Source organism: Dermochelys coriacea, chromosome 1 (assembly GCF_009764565.3).
Source record: "Dermochelys coriacea isolate rDerCor1 chromosome 1, rDerCor1.pri.v4, whole genome shotgun sequence".
In the NCBI taxonomy this organism is placed as follows: Eukaryota; Metazoa; Chordata; order Testudines; family Dermochelyidae; genus Dermochelys; species Dermochelys coriacea.
In genome coordinates, this window is record NC_050068.2 from 29,796,647 (window position 1) to 29,812,602 (window position 15,956).

Consider the following 15,956-nt stretch of genomic DNA (forward strand, 5'->3'; position numbering starts at 1 on the left):
GCTATTTTTGTAGCTATCAAAACAGAGTTCTGGTTGGAATTCCGCAAGTGTATTTGTTTGGCTTTCTATGTAGAGGCCAAATGAATTTTTGAAGCCAAAGTGAAAGGGCTGCTATTATGGAGTTTTAGAATGTCCACTTCCTGGACACTATGGTGCGAATAAGCAATGGTCACATAAACACCACCCTATACCGGAAACCTACGGACCGCTGTTCCTACCTACATGCCTCCAGCTTTCATTCAGACCACACGACACAATCCATTGTCTACAGCCAAGCTCTACAATACAACCACATTTGCTCCAACCCCTCAGACAGAGACAAACCTCTACAAGATCTCTATCAAGCATTCTTACAACTACAATACCCACCTGCTGAAGTGAAGAAACAGACTGACAGAGCCAAAAGAGTATCCAGAAGTCACCTGCTACAGGAAGGCCCAACAAAGAAAATAACAGAATGCCACTAGCCATCACCTTCAGCCCCCCAACTAAAACCTCTCCAACGCATCATCAAGAATCTACAACCTATCCTGAAGGACAACCCATCAATCTCACAGATCTTGGGAGACAGGCCAGTCCTTGCTTACAGACAGCCCCTCAACCTGAAGCAAATACTCACCAGCAACCACACACCACACAACAGAACCACTAACCCAGGAACCTACCTATCCTTGCAACAAAGCCCGTTGCCAACTCTGTCCACATATCTATTCAGGGGACACCATCATAGGGCCTAATCACATCAGCCACACTATCAGAGGCTCATTCACCTGCACACCTACCAATGTGATATATGCCATCATGTGCCAGCAATGCCCCTCTGCCATGTACATTGTTCCAACGGGACAGTCTCTACATAAAAGAATAAATGGACACAAATCAGATGTCAAGAATTGTAATATTCAAAAACCAGTCGGAGAACACTTCAGTCTCTTTGGTCACTCGATTACAGACCTAAAAGTTGCAATTCTTCAACAAAAAAACTTCAAAAACAGACTCCAGTGAGAGACTGCTGAATTGGAATTAATTTACAAACTGGATACAATTAACTTAGGCTTGAATAAAGACTGGAAGTGGATGGGTCATTACACAAAATAGAACTATTTCCCCATGTCTATTCACCCCCCACCCCCCACTGTTCCTCAGATGTTCTTGTCAACTGCTGGAAATGGCCCACCTTGATTATCACTACAAAAGGTTTTTTTTCCACAGCTCTCCTGCTGGTAATAGCTCACCTTAAGTGATCACTCTCCTTACAGTGTGTATGGTAACACCCATTGTTTCATGTTCTCTGTGTATATAAATCTCCCCACTGTATTTTCCACTGAATGCATCCGATGAAGTGAGCTGTAGCTCACGAAAGCTTATGCTCCAATAAATTTGTTAGTCTCTAAGGTGCCACAAGTCCTCCTTTTCTTTTTGCGAATACAGACTAACACGGCTGCTACTCTGAAACCTGCTCCGTGTTAGCATCCCAGATACTCAAGAGATAATCCTCATTTATGGGAAACGTCGGCCTATCATAAGTGGTATCCTATCTAAAAAAAAAAAAATTAAAAAAAAGATGATTTTTAAGTTTCCTGGCAGACTGTTATTTAGATTTCAGTGTACCTTACACTGAATGCCAAAATCTAAAGCAGTGTTAGGCTACAGCACACATGGTATATCTTTTTTGTTTGTTTGTAAACAATGATAATTGTTAACCTGAATGGACTGGGAACCAGCTATTTCCAGAAACTGCCTACATCCCATTGCAACAGTTGTGCTTGTTTGTAATGCTCATACCGTCCTCAGGGTTGAATTCCTCGGAGAAGGCGGCAGAGTGTTTTTGATGGAGGGCCCTTTGCTCTGGAATGTATGAATTCTTGGGGTCAGAGTTTGGTGACTTGCAGGACATGGTACAAGATGAATCTGTTTAATCTTGCTTTTACTTAGGGCATAAAAGACCCTGATGTTTATTTGAAGTTTGGAGGAAGATTTAGTGCTAATTATTTGTTATTCTTATGAACATGCACCAATATGATGATAGAAGCCTTTGACTCTGGTACTCTAGTTCCCCGAGAAGAGTAAAGTAAGTCAGTGGGACAGTGTCTCCCTTCGATACAGGATGGTGTAAACACCATGGTAAATCAACCTAAGCTACATCGACTTCAGTTACGTTATTCACATAACTGAAGTAACGTAGCTTAGGTCGACTTACCATGGTAGTGTAGACCAGCCCTAAGTGTGAGAGCAAATATTTAATCTTGGGAAGACATATGGTATGACCTTGTTTATTATGCAATGTTCTGTGTAGAAGGAGCTATGCAAGCAGCAGGAAACGCCCTCTGCCTTCATTTTTGACGAGATTCAATTCTTGAAGCAGAGTTTCTACCCAGGAAACCAGACATTAGTTTTGGTCTGAGATTCTTGAAAGGATTACATGCACGTTGTTTGTAACTGCCTCTGTTCCAGGAGTGGTGTATATGTAAATAAAGCAAGTTACACTTAGAATATACCTAGACTGTACATCACTGATTTCTCCTCCGCTGGGAAGCCAACTTGCATAGCTCCAGACATCTGCTACTGCTCAGCAGAGGAGCAACAGTATTAACTATTGCCACGCTAGAGTTGTATCATGGGAGATGATGTTGTAATTTTAGGAAAGCACTGAGGAGAGAAAGAGAACAAAGAAACTGAGAGTCACTTGTAAGTATGAAAAAATAGAAAGTTTTCATTTAACCTAAAAAAATGGGTTTAATTTGACTTAAGTTCCAGTGATAAAATTCAAGTAACATAGTCTTCCCATGGTAAGGCCCAGTTTGACATCTTAGATAGCCCCTAAAAAAGCCTTGCCTGAGCAGACACCTAACCAGCGTGAAGTTCTAACCTGAACTGCTCTCTTCAAGGCCAGGGACCAACTTTCTGGTACCTTGGTTCCAATCCATTTGATTTGTCCAATGAGCCACCTCCATCTTTCCACTCTGTTTCTTGCCTTCCTTCTCTCTTTCTTATGTATTTTTCTTTTGTTTTAAGTATAACCATTTTCTACTTTACATCTTAAACCAAATTACAAACCAGAAACTTACTAATCATTGGCAGTTCTGCAGTCCTTGGTGGGAAGCTAGATGGTGCTATGTGAAGATGTAAATAGCAATACTTACAATCCCTCAAACATGATCCAAAATGCAGTGCACTAGAAAGTACTTCTGTCTTGTCCTGGTCACAGAGAAAACTCAGGCCAGACAAAAATATATTATCTTAAGGTAAGACTGGCCAGGTCTCTACTTACTGTAGAACAAGCTCAAAAGAAATTAAAACTACAGTATGCAAATGAGAGATGGATTCTCTCAATATTTCCCTTTGGCAGTGTGTGTGCATGCACATGCATAAGTAGTTACTGGGAAGGTTTTTAATATAATGTATTTTGTATTAATCCTTGAATAGCTTTGCTCCTTGGATATTATTCATAGTGGAATTTTGCTCTATCACAATTATAACACAACTTTAGGGAAACTGCTATATTCCGCAAAAGATTTTGGTGCACTTAAATCATCCTAAGCACACATCTTTCACGGCAGTCCTTCTCTCACTAAGAGACAGGACTGTACTGTACAGATCATCCTTAAATGCCATTGATACTGTGCCTACCTGCTATCTGATTTAATCTATATGTAGTTAATGTGATCATCACCATGGCATCTAGGTGCCAGTTTACTGTTGAATGTTCCATTCCTGCTGCTTGATGGGAGATTGCTCTGAGTGGAATAAAAGAAGCACAATGGACACCATTTATAAACACAACATTTGTCATTTTGCAGTGATTGCGATCCTGCACTCCAGTATCCTCAATTCTGATTATAAAATGTGGAGGTTCTTATTTCTACATCTCTTTTCTTGTAGTTGCTTATTAAGCAATTGTATGAAGGATGAGAAATGGACCTTGTGTTTTGCAGGCAGTTTGAACAGATCCTTCTTCTTTAACTGGTGGAATTGTGCCTTCTAAGGCACAGCCCTGTACTGTTGATACAGCCTGCACTGATAGAAGGAGTTTTTCTGTCAATGTTGGAACGTCACTTCCCTGAACAATGTTGGGGACCTCAGTGGAAGCACTCTTCTATTGACATCGCTGTGCCCATGGTGGAGGTTATGTTGGCATAGTGGGGGTTATGTTGTGAGGATTATGTTGGTCGTGGTTTGTACATGCCCGTGTGGTGTAGTGATGCCACTATAACCTCCAAGCGTATACCAAGCCTCAGATTCAGCATGGTCTAGCACAGGGGAAAGAAAGAGGAGACTTGAGTGCTACTACTGTTTCTGATAGTTAATCACTGCCTGGCTTTGGGAAATCATTTAGACTCACATTTTCAAAGGAGTGGTCTAACTTGGGGTGTCTCAATTTTGTCTCCTACTGCAGAGTTTTATTTTCAGAGGTACAGAACATACAGGATGGTAGTTAAAGTTCATGGGGAGAGTTGAAAATCAGGCTAGTATTAAATGTTTCATATTGGACACCCAAAACCTGAAGCACTCCAGTGTTGGCCAGTATCACCGTTCCTTTGTGTTCCCATGTGTAAAATGGAAATTACATTTACCTCCCTGACAGGCTTAATTCATTGATATTTGTAAAGCACCTTGAGAATGTCAAATGCAATGCGCAGTAGAAATTTAGTACATTGTTATTGAGCTGTGCACTCTGGAAACACTGAAAAGTAAGTAAAATTGAGCAGAGCCAACACAGCTGAACTAGCATTTAGCCTCAGTTCGTTAGACTGTGGCTATTCTCCAGGCCTCCTGGTAAAGAGGATGCATATTCAGCTTCTGTTGGATACAGATCCATGTTATTTGGTACCCGATGACTCCAAAGACCCTGCGTTACTCATGTCTAAATTTCCCACTGCAAAGCGACACACGTCTGTGAAACTCATGTGTCTTAAAAAAACAAAACAAAAATACCACATTCCATTAATGTGACTTGAAAACAAGTACTTGCCTAAATTAAGCTGAATCCAAGGAAACAGCGTTTACAGGAGCCTAGCTCAGAGGAGTTTGTCACAAGATGATCATTAGCTTTTGGCAAGTAGCAATGACACCACACTGGGTTTCCGGAGGTGTTATTTTACTGACAGCGGCAGCAGCAGAGGTGGCGGGAGTGGCAGCGCTCTCAGTAGGAAGGTGCAGCACGTCCCTGTCACAAAGTTTTAAGATCCAGTGGGAGTCAAGTCTGAAATAGGTTTCAGAGTAGCAGCCGTGTTAGTCTGTATTCTCAAAAAGAAAAGGAGTACTTGTGGCACCTTAGAGACTAACAAATTTATTAGAGCATAAGCTTTCGTGAGCTACAGCTCACTTCATCGGATGCATTTGGTGGAAAAAACAGAGTAGAGATTTATATACACACACACAGAGAACATGAAACAATGGGTTTATCATACACACTGTAAGGAGAGTGATCACTTAAGATAAGCCATCACCAACAGCGGGGGGGGAAGGAGGAAAACCTTTCATGGTGACAAGCAGGTAGGCTAATTCCAGCAGTTAACAAGAATATCAGAGGAACAGTGGGGGGTGGGGTGGGAGGGAGAAATACCATGGGGAAATAGTTTTACTTTGTGTAATGACTCATCCATTCCCAGTCTCTATTCAAGCCTAAGTTAATTGTATCCAGTTTGCAAATTAATTCCAATTCAGCAGTCTCTCGTTGGAGTCTGTTTTTGAAGCTTTTTTGTTGAAGTATAGCCACTCTTAGGTCTGTGATCGAGTGACCAGAGAGATTGAAGTGTTCTCCAACTGGTTTTTGAATGTTATAATTCTTGACGTCTGATTTGTGTCCATTCATTCTTTTACGTAGAGACTGTCCAGTTTGGCCAATGTACATGGCAGAGGGGCATTGCTGGCACATGATGGCATATATCACATTGGTAGATGCGCAGGTGAAGGAGCCTCTGATAGTGTGGCTGATGTGATTAGGCCCTATGATGGTATCCCCTGAATAGATATGTGGACAGAGTTGGCAACGGGCTTTGTTGCAAGGATAGGTTCCTGGGTTAGTGGTTCTGTTGTGTGGTGTGTGGTTGCTGGTGAGTATTTGCTTCAGATTGGGGGGCTGTCTGTAAGCAAGGACTGGTCTGTCTCCCAAGATCTGAGAGAGCGATGGCTCGTCCTTCAGGATAGGTTGTAGATCCTTGATGATGCGTTGGAGGGGTTTTAGTTGGGGGCTGAAGGTGATGGCTAGTGGCGTTCTGTTGTTTTCTTTGTTGGGCCTGTCCTGTAGTAGGTGACTTCTGGGTACTCTTCTGGCTCTGTCAATCTGTTTCTTCACTTCAGCAGGTGGGTATTGTAGTTGTAGGAATGCATGATAGAGATCTTGTAGGTGTTTGTCTCTGTCTGAGGGGTTGGAGCAAATGCGGTTATATCGTAGCGCTTGGCTGTAGACAATGGATCGAGTGGTATGATCTGGATGAAAGCTAGAGGCATGTAGGTAGGAATAGCGGTCAGTAGGTTTCCGATATAGGGTGGTGTTTATGTGACCATCGCTTATTAGCACCGTAGTGTCCAGGAAGTGGATCTCTTGTGTGGACTGGTCCAGGCTGAGGTTGATGGTGGGATGCATTCCTACAACTACAATACCCACCTGCTGAAGTGAAGAAACAGATTGACAGAGCCAGAAGAGTACCCAGAAGTCACCTACTACAGGACAGGCCCAACAAAGAAAACAACAGAACGCCACTAGCCATCACCTTCAGCCCCCAACTAAAACCCCTCCAACGCATCATCAAGGATCTACAACCTATCCTGAAGGACGAGCCATCGCTCTCTCAGATCTTGGGAGACAGACCAGTCCTTGCTTACAGACAGCCCCCCAATCTGAAGCAAATACTCACCAGCAACCACACACCACACAACAGAACCACTAACCCAGGAACCTATCCTTGCAACAAAGCCCGTTGCCAACTCTGTCCACATATCTATTCAGGGGATACCATCATAGGGCCTAATCACATCAGCCACACTATCAGAGGCTCCTTCACCTACGCATCTACCAATGTGATATATGCCATCATGTGCCAGCAATGCCCCTCTGCCATGTACATTGGCCAAACTGGACAGTCTCTACGTAAAAGAATGAATGGACACAAATCAGACGTCAAGAATTATAACATTCAAAAACCAGTTGGAGAACACTTCAATCTCTCTGGTCACTCGATCACAGACCTAAGAGTGGCTATACTTCAACAAAAAAGCTTCAAAAACAGACTCCAACGAGAGACTGCTGAATTGGAATTAATTTGCAAACTGGATACAATTAACTTAGGCTTGAATAGAGACTGGGAATGGATGAGTCATTACACAAAGTAAAACTATTTCCCCATGGTATTTCTCCCTCCCACCCCACCCCCCACTGTTCCTCTGATATTCTTGTTAACTGCTGGAATTAGCCTACCTGCTTGTCACCATGAAAGGTTTTCCTCCTTCCCCCCCCTGCTGTTGGTGATGGCTTATCTTAAGTGATCACTCTCCTTACAGTGTGTATGATAAACCCATTGTTTCATGTTCTCTGTGTGTGTGTATATAAATCTCTACTCTGTTTTTTCCACCAAATGCATCCGATGAAGTGAGCTGTAGCTCACGAAAGCTTATGCTCTAATAAATTTGTTAGTCTCTAAGGTGCCACAAGTACTCCTTTTCTTTTTAAGTCTGAAATAGCAGCTCTAGCCAACTTTCTCTCTCATGATTTCTCTCCTCCCTTCTTTTTTGTGTTAGAGAGTAAGATTGGTTCCCTGACAGTGGGCTTAGGGGAGATACGATTCTGACAAAATACAGGATGCACAGAAAACCGTGTGACTAGCTGTAGTAACAAGGTTGTGTTTGTTAGCCTGTGATTTAGAGGATTGAAATCCCAAACCATGCATACAGTGTTATATTGCTTGTTACCCAGAGGCTACTGTGCTGACCCCAGAGAAGCAGACAACAGTAGCCAAAAACCACGCCACATGTAAGCATCTCCATATCACATGATTAAGATTCAAGGCTTATTTATTAAATTTAATGTCATTATTTATAATTTATTCTTAATATATTCAAATTAGAATCATGTGTCAGCAGCTGCAGAGATAACTCTGGGAATTAGCTCCCAATGCAGAATTTTGCCCTGCCAAAATCTGTCCCTTTGCTCTACCAAACTCTTGCATAGGTTGCTGAATCATGCAGGTTCAGGGAGAGGCTCATTAAAAACTTCACCTCCATTAATCTGTGCTATTGGCCTTCTGGATGACCTTGGGCAACTCACTTCATCTCTCTGTGACTCAGTTTCCCCATGCGTACAAATGGGGATAATGGTACTGACCTCCTTTGTAAAGTGCTTTGACATCTACTGATGAAAAGTGCTCTAGAGCAGCCAATAAATAATAAATAATAATAATTAATAATAATAAGTATTATATAAATATTTGGAGCACATGGTGAAAGGAAATAATAAATTAAAGGAGGCCACCACCTCTTCCTGTCAAACCATGCTGAAGGAGGTGAGGGGCAAGTTACCAACCATTAGGCAGTGTGGTTGGAGGGTGGGGCATCGGAATCCTATGCCCTATCCTAGAAGCTAGGAAGAACTATTGCTTCTGGAGCACACTGACCATAAATTTGGCAATCAGACTACAGCACCTGACTTGTGAAATTTCCAGTTTGCTGCACATCTCTGTGATCTACGGAGAGAGAAAAAAATGCAAAAAACATCAGAGTTTATTGAATTAACAATTCTAGTATTGATTTTGTTGTTCATTTTGATATCTAATTCAGTGATAACTGCTCTCTGTAACTCCTTTTCCCCTTGGGCTACCACAAAATTAACAGTCTGCTTGTGAATGTGGCACTCGTGTGACACAATATTCAGGGAGCCTTGATACAAAATTTATGTCCCAGTATGATGAAGAACCTAGCACATTCAGAATCTTGATTAGAGTTTAATATACTTACTGTCGGTAGATGTCTATCTTTATGTGTTAAGATGGCTGTCTTGAAAATAGAAGTGGCTCTGAACCACACCCAGGAATCTAAACTCAAGGATCCAAACTTTAGGGAACTGTGAATCCAGATCCAAACTTGGTGGCTTGGGCCCATTGCTATCAAAACACCCTTATTAAAAGGGGCACAAGTTTGTTTGTTTTTTAATCAGCCTAGCACCCTCCACCCATCCTACTGATTATTTTACTAGGATTTATTATGAAAACATTTCAGTAGACATTGAATTCAGCAGCATGTTTATGTTTGCCATGAACTCCACTTACAGTCCCAGACTTCCCTCAAAGGATTACTACATTTTTCCTAGACTTTTGATATCAGTAGATAGGAAGATAAAATATTTTAAGCAAGTGTAACTAGACCTATGCAAATAATTGATTTTTTTCAATTCACTGGCAATGCTGAAAAACCAAAAACTAAATTTGATTTGTAAATTCTGAAAAATTTTGTTGAATTGAAAAACTCTATATTGGGCCCTAACAAAACATTTCATTTGACCTGAAGCATTTTGTTGCTGGGCATTTTCAAGGGCCGGATTCACAAAATGGCAAGAGGAGGATCCTCCCTATTAAGCTTTAGCCCTCTAATTAGTACATTCAGCTGGGATGTGGGACATTGAGGTTCAATTGTTCCCCTCACCTAATATGGAGAAGGGATTTGAACTCCCACTACACTGTAAGTAGTGCTGCCCTAGCCACTTGGCTATGGGGTATACGGGGGGGAGGCTGTCCCAATCTCTCCTGTTGAAGCAGCTCTGCTGAGTATAAATAAAGAATCATTAGCACATGGACATGAATCTTGGATCTCCCACAGTTTCACTCTTTGGCCCAATGACTATTTGGTTATTTATACACAGTGGAACAGCTTCAAGAGGCAAGTCCCACAGCCCTGTGGCTAGAGCACTCTCCATTGGGGGAAACTCAAGTTCAAAAGCATGTAGATACTGTGGAGTTGTCTCCTCACAACCTATATCTTCCCTGCTGGTGCATGATGTGGAGAGGAGTAAATCCACAGAGAAAATGGTAGTGGGTTCCTATGAAGGGGTAAAGCAGCTAAGTGAGTTTCCTCCATTCTCCTTGAGGCTGCCTTTCCCACTTTCTCAAATAGGCATGTGATCACAAGGTAGTGAAGAAAAAGCATCAGGGGCAGGAGTGTTTGTGTGGGAGGGTAGAAACTGCACTAAGAAGTATACTACCTCCCAGCCTGTACCAGAGATAAATCATAGGCTATGATAAAGAGACTTGAGGCTGCATTAACTGTCACTTAGCACTCTGTGACACCTTCCCCCCACCCTCTCCAGAGAATCAGTCACAGAGTAAAGCTGGAAGTGGTGAGACAATTCAACATGGATACTAGGCTTGCATGCTGCCATGAGAGACTACCCAGCAGTGCAGAGCAAGACTCTTGCTATAGAACCTGTCTGTGGATCTCTGCTCCTCCACCTCCTTCTCCTCTCAATTCCCTGTTCACTCAACAACACCAGGAGTCTTGTGGCATGGGGAAGGAGGGAAGTCTGCAGCTGAGCTGTTGTGAGGCTGTATTAAAAAATGTTTGTGAAATGTTTTGCAACCCTTGGATTATATGGCTGTGAAAGTGAAAAGCATGATTTATTGTTTCATTCTAATTACCAAGACCTACTGTATAGAACACCTTCTGCAAACATGAGTGATCTGCAGATGTTTCTATCAGCTGACATTTTTTTAAAAACTGTGGGTTTCTTCCATTAATGTGTCCAGTAATGGTGACATTCAGGCCAGAGCTGAAGGTTACTCTTTTATGCTTGCTTGTTTTTGTTTTAATTTTTCAACGAAAGTTTATTTCTGAAAAGAAGTTTGTGGCCCATTAATAAACAAAAAACATATGTTCCATCTCTTCTTAAGGCAGTTACTAAAAATGAAGCAAGATTGAAGTGTGTGTGTGTGTGTGTGTAGGTATATAACAGGGTAAGAAGACAAGATAAAAAATGACACTAAGCAGATTTTTGCTTTTCAAGGCAGATAAGTAATCTGACTCTATTCCAAAAAGGGATTTGTGTGTCTGTGCTGATAATAGCATATCATTCTCCCCACAACAAAGTGCCTCCTTTAAGAGATGGGCTCAATTTCAAGTGCCTCCCAGCTAAAGCTGAGGGGCTAAGGGTCAGATGATAGTCTGAAGAGCAGCTGGTCCTTATAAAGGCCAGCAAGTGCTCAGCTGAGGTAGGGAACTATGGGGAGTAAATAGCCTTCTATAGCAGGTCCTTAAACAGAGGAATGACCCTAGTTACTAGAAGACTCCCAGACTGTTGGCCTGGAGTATGAATACTGCAAGGAGTGGAAAGCCTCCTGTAGGACTCCCTGGGACAGGACAAGAGATGACAGGAAAGCTTTTGGGAACTCTAGCCTATGTGAGGCAGAGAAACTCCTTTGTTATGGTATTGTGCTTAAGTTTCTTGTGCCCTGAGCTAAGGGCCTGACCCTCTTTGTGGCATTGATTTTTTCCCTGGGCCAGGGAGCTTACATGAAGTCACAAGGGTATGTGGTTAGAGTAGGATATTCTAAACCAGGTGTTTAGTCAGCAGCTGTTGTACGTATGTATTACCTACAAGGGGTCACCAAAAAAAAAAAAAAAAAAAGGCCAAAGCTACTTTAGGAAAAGAACAGAGGACTATAGCTCTCAAAAAATACCCTTAAATATCCAACAATAATGTCTGAGTATTATTATTTAACATGTATTTTGGCAGGGCCTTTGGGCCAGATAAACATGGGGCTGCATTGTACCAGGCAGTGATAGAGTGAATTGTTTAAATAGACAAGACAGACATAGCACAGGGGCAGGAATCTAACACGTAAGCAGAGTAAGCAATGTAATGGTGGCAAATGTTGTATGTGTTCCATGTTTTGTTTTGGGGTATTTTTTGGGAGAGGAGGGGGGTGACTAGTTAGGTGGGCAGGAGTTAAATGGAAAAGAAAATCAGAGCCATGGGAGAAGAGTGTACGGAGAGGCAGCTGTAGAGTGAAGTTGAGGTGAAGAGACTCAGGAAGGTGGAGGATTAGAAGACATGGCCTATCAGCACAGAGAGTCAGAACATCCTACAGTTTTCATTAGAATGTCCAAAAGTGTGGGGTTTTTTTAAAGTTCCTTGCTTTGGCTGCTTCTGTTTCTGCTAGCTCTTCTCTGTATTCCCCCCCGCCCCACAAGGCTACATGGTGGCAATGGGAAGGAGAGATGTTGGATCTTACTGTCCCGCAGAGTAGAATTAACATTAACTGATTACTTCTCCTGTTACAGGTAGTCGGATCCAATAGCTAGGGGCTATGTTATCATAGTAGGTTATTTAGTACAAACACATTTTCCCCCAGTCCTATTCCCAGCCCTATTATATTAAAAAGAGGAAGAGGAAGAAGACTCCTCCCTTCTTTCTAATTTAAAGAAATAGCACTGCTCTTTTGCCGGTATAAAATAAAGCACCGTCACATTAGCGTGATAATGTACCGATTGTGAAACAAGAAAGAAGGAGATGTCTTAATTCACATAGGTAGCTATAGCAGCTGTCTCTCACAACATATCAGGAATAATGTCATAGTGGAAAGTCAAATAACAAAGCTGACAGTCTCCATATGAAAAGAGATTAAATGACAGCTTCAAATATAACATCATATACTTTTTTTTTCTCTTCAACAGATTACCTGAAAGGACTAATTTTTGACTCAATTCAACACCTTGTCGTCTTCAATTTTCACTCATACAAGGACTATCTGCTGATCATTTCCCTTTGAGGGCTCTGTCCATACAGCTGATAGCTGAATTCAGGTATAGTGGATGTTTAAACCAAGTTTATTTCAAATGTGTTAGTGTGCTAAACTCAAGCATTTATGTACTTGCCAAACTGAAACCAGTTGCTTAGACTATTGCCACCAGAAATCCAATGGTAAGAGGGAGCAATATATAGAACAATTAACTCAAATGAGGTAATTTTAGACTGAACAAGTTGATCATGCCTGCCCAGGAAATGTGCATTTAAAAAAAATCTCATCCACTTCATTGGGAACTTTGGTGAATATGGTAAGAATAGTCAATTGGTATATAGAAATTAATACCATTTATTTATTTGGAAATGTATTGATTATATTTTTAATTGTTGTAACACACATCTAACTGTTCATTAAACAGCTATTTGGTCAAATTTAATAAGACTGCAATTACATGTTAAATAGTAACTGATTAGTAAATCTAATTACTAAAGACTATTAGAGACAGCCCTGGAACATCAAGTTCATATTGGCTTCTCAACTTCCCAAGAGTCTGAATGTGGTTGGACCTGGGCTTTTCCATCATTCTATTATTGAGATGATGGGAATCAGCTGCAAAGTTCGGATTGAGATCGTAACTTGCCCACAGGGAAATGTTCAGGTAAAACACTTTTTGGTTCAGGCCCATATCATTTCTGAAATTTCACCTAAGCCCACTGAAATTGTATTTGTTTTCATATATATTGTGTGTGTGTGTGTGTGTGTGTGTGTGTGTGTGTATGTATGTATTTATATGTGCATTTAATATATGCAGGAGCAAACCTCTTGCATACTGAAATTAAGTTCAGGTGATTTTTTTCGTACATGTTCAAGTAAATACAATATACTGCATTAATGAACAGGTCAAATTCATGGTGCTCACTGACAGCCTAATGCAATGCAGTACAACAGCTGTAGATAAGAGATGTTGAGATCTGATGCTCATTATCCAGATGAATGATAGATATCCAATTTACATTTATTGAGGAAGCATCAGCAGATGGAAATGGAATGAAAGAGTAAATGTCTATGGTTACCTGTTAACTGGTGTACTTAATCATTCACCAGCAGAATGAATTATGTTCATGTAGTTCAAAATGCCTCTAATTAATTTTTGAGAAGAACCTTTATGCTGACCTATTAATAAACCATAGTTCCAGGTTGGGGATAAGGAGCTTGTTACAGAGTAACACATGCCTGTGCAAACAGATTTGGAAGTGCATAGTTCACTGTTGTAATGTCAGATGTTTTACCTGCCTACCCTACTAATTGAGAATTACATTAGAAGACTGGAAAGCTATTGAAATAAATGAGACACAGTGCACTCCAAACAGACATAACTGAATTAGAACTGATGAACCCACTAAGAGTAGATTCACAGTGTCACTTTAAATACAATACAATTTCATTCATTTTCTTGTGTCTGATCTGTTGTTGCAACCACTAAAAGCTTTCAGCTGAAAGATTGACAGTTTAACTTGAAGCTGCATTCTGCACACTAGCCCCAGTATCTGGAGGGGATTTATTGAAGGATAGTGTATATATTAAAAGGAGTGCTAGCCTGAGATCCTGGAAAGCAGACTCTTTGATGGCAGTTGGTGCAGCCATCACTAGCTTAGCCCTCTCAAAATGAATTTATATTGTTGATGAGTTGCTAGCATCAGTATGTTTTTATAGATTTACACCCATGGCAGGATTCTCATGATCTAGAAAGTGAAAAGCACGCATGCGCTCACGCTCTCTCTGCATTAATATTTGAGAGAGAGAGAGAGTGCGATATACCATACCTGGTAAGAGGAGTTTGATACCAATGCAAAAAATGAAATGGAAAACAACTGCTGCTCACCAATTACTATTGTGCAGTATTTTAAATTCAGTGTCCATACATCTAAAGATAAGGTCTGTAGCTAAACTTTAAAGTTTGAGAGTGTTTGGATCTAGGATTTCTGCCCATTATAAAGGTACAAACTACATGAATGAGTATCTGTATCAGACGAGCTTCAGAATTAGGTGTGTATTTGGATTCCGTGGTTTGGGTTGACCAGCTCTAGGGACAGTATTTTGGGTTTGCACTACTATGCCTCCTTTCTTATGTAATATCAGACAATAGAGGCCAGATTCTATCCTGACACCCCATGTACCACATTGATTTCACTTTTTGGTCACATGTGATGGAGCAAGGTTTGGCTATGTCTCTTAGTTCTACTGAGGATGAAACATAAATTTCCAATTTACCACTTAAAGAAAGGGATTATTGAGGCAAAAATAGCATTGCTTCCACTGTTATGGGGGAAGACTACATCTTGGCACGTTTCAGGCTAGATCCTGTGCTGTGCTTGAAACAGGTCAGGAGTGGGTCTTAATGAAGGCTTTTAAAACCTGTTTGACTCCCTGATCCTAATTTGCTCTGCATTGACCCCATTAATCAATGTGAAGTATAGCAGACTCAGGGCTCCTCTACTTTATACTACCTGCCTGTGGCCTCCAAAAGTCATTCCCTTCAGCCAGGGATCACTGAGGCATAAGGATGCTCTTGCCTTGCCTCCTTTCCCCTGCTATGTATATTGGGGATTCAGGATGCTTAACTTAGGAGCTGCTGCTGTGGTTTTACTCCGCATGAGGATCCTCCCCATACTGGGGACTCCTCTTAAAGCTGAAACTACCATGTACATTGGTGCTATTCACAGACAGTAGCTGGGGCAAATCAGAGACTGTCCCTTCATGTCAAACTAATTGCCCAGACAAAACAGCAAAATTATTACCTGTGTCTTATTTAAAAACAAATAAAATAAAATAAAACACACAGACTTCAGTGGCCATCAAGGTATATTTGAGAATACTGTATTTCAGTACTTTAACAGCCTCCATTTATATTAGCTGCTTCAAATTGCAGAGGTCAGTAGTTAAGTTCAATAGGAAAATACTCTTGTTTTGAAACTTCCCTGGCTTTAAAAATTCAAAGGAAAATAATCACAGTATTTAGCAAAAAACAGTTTCTAAACTTGGATATTGCTATTTTAGACAGCTAGAAATACTGGTAGTCATAACACTGAAGGACAGAAATAGAAACACCGTTTGCTAGCTATTTAAATAGAGAGCTCTTCACTTTCTTCCAAATGTGGTGATTTTTCAAAGATTAACATATTTAGTACATGGAAGAATCTTCAGAGAGCAAGACATATTCTGTGG

The 15,956-nt window shown here is 41.0% G+C and overlaps 1 protein-coding gene across 2 annotated transcripts in view; it reads left to right on the top strand.

Annotated features, from left to right (window-relative positions):
• CNTN5 (contactin 5) overlaps positions 1 to 15,956 on the top strand; it is a 1,042,858-nt gene that overhangs the window by 282,269 nt on the left and 744,633 nt on the right. For both annotated transcript variants that reach the window (XM_038372749.2, XM_038372738.2), the window contains one exon: positions 12,661 to 12,789. The gene's annotated coding sequence lies outside the window, so the exon portion shown is untranslated. The remainder of the gene's footprint in view (positions 1 to 12,660; positions 12,790 to 15,956) is intronic.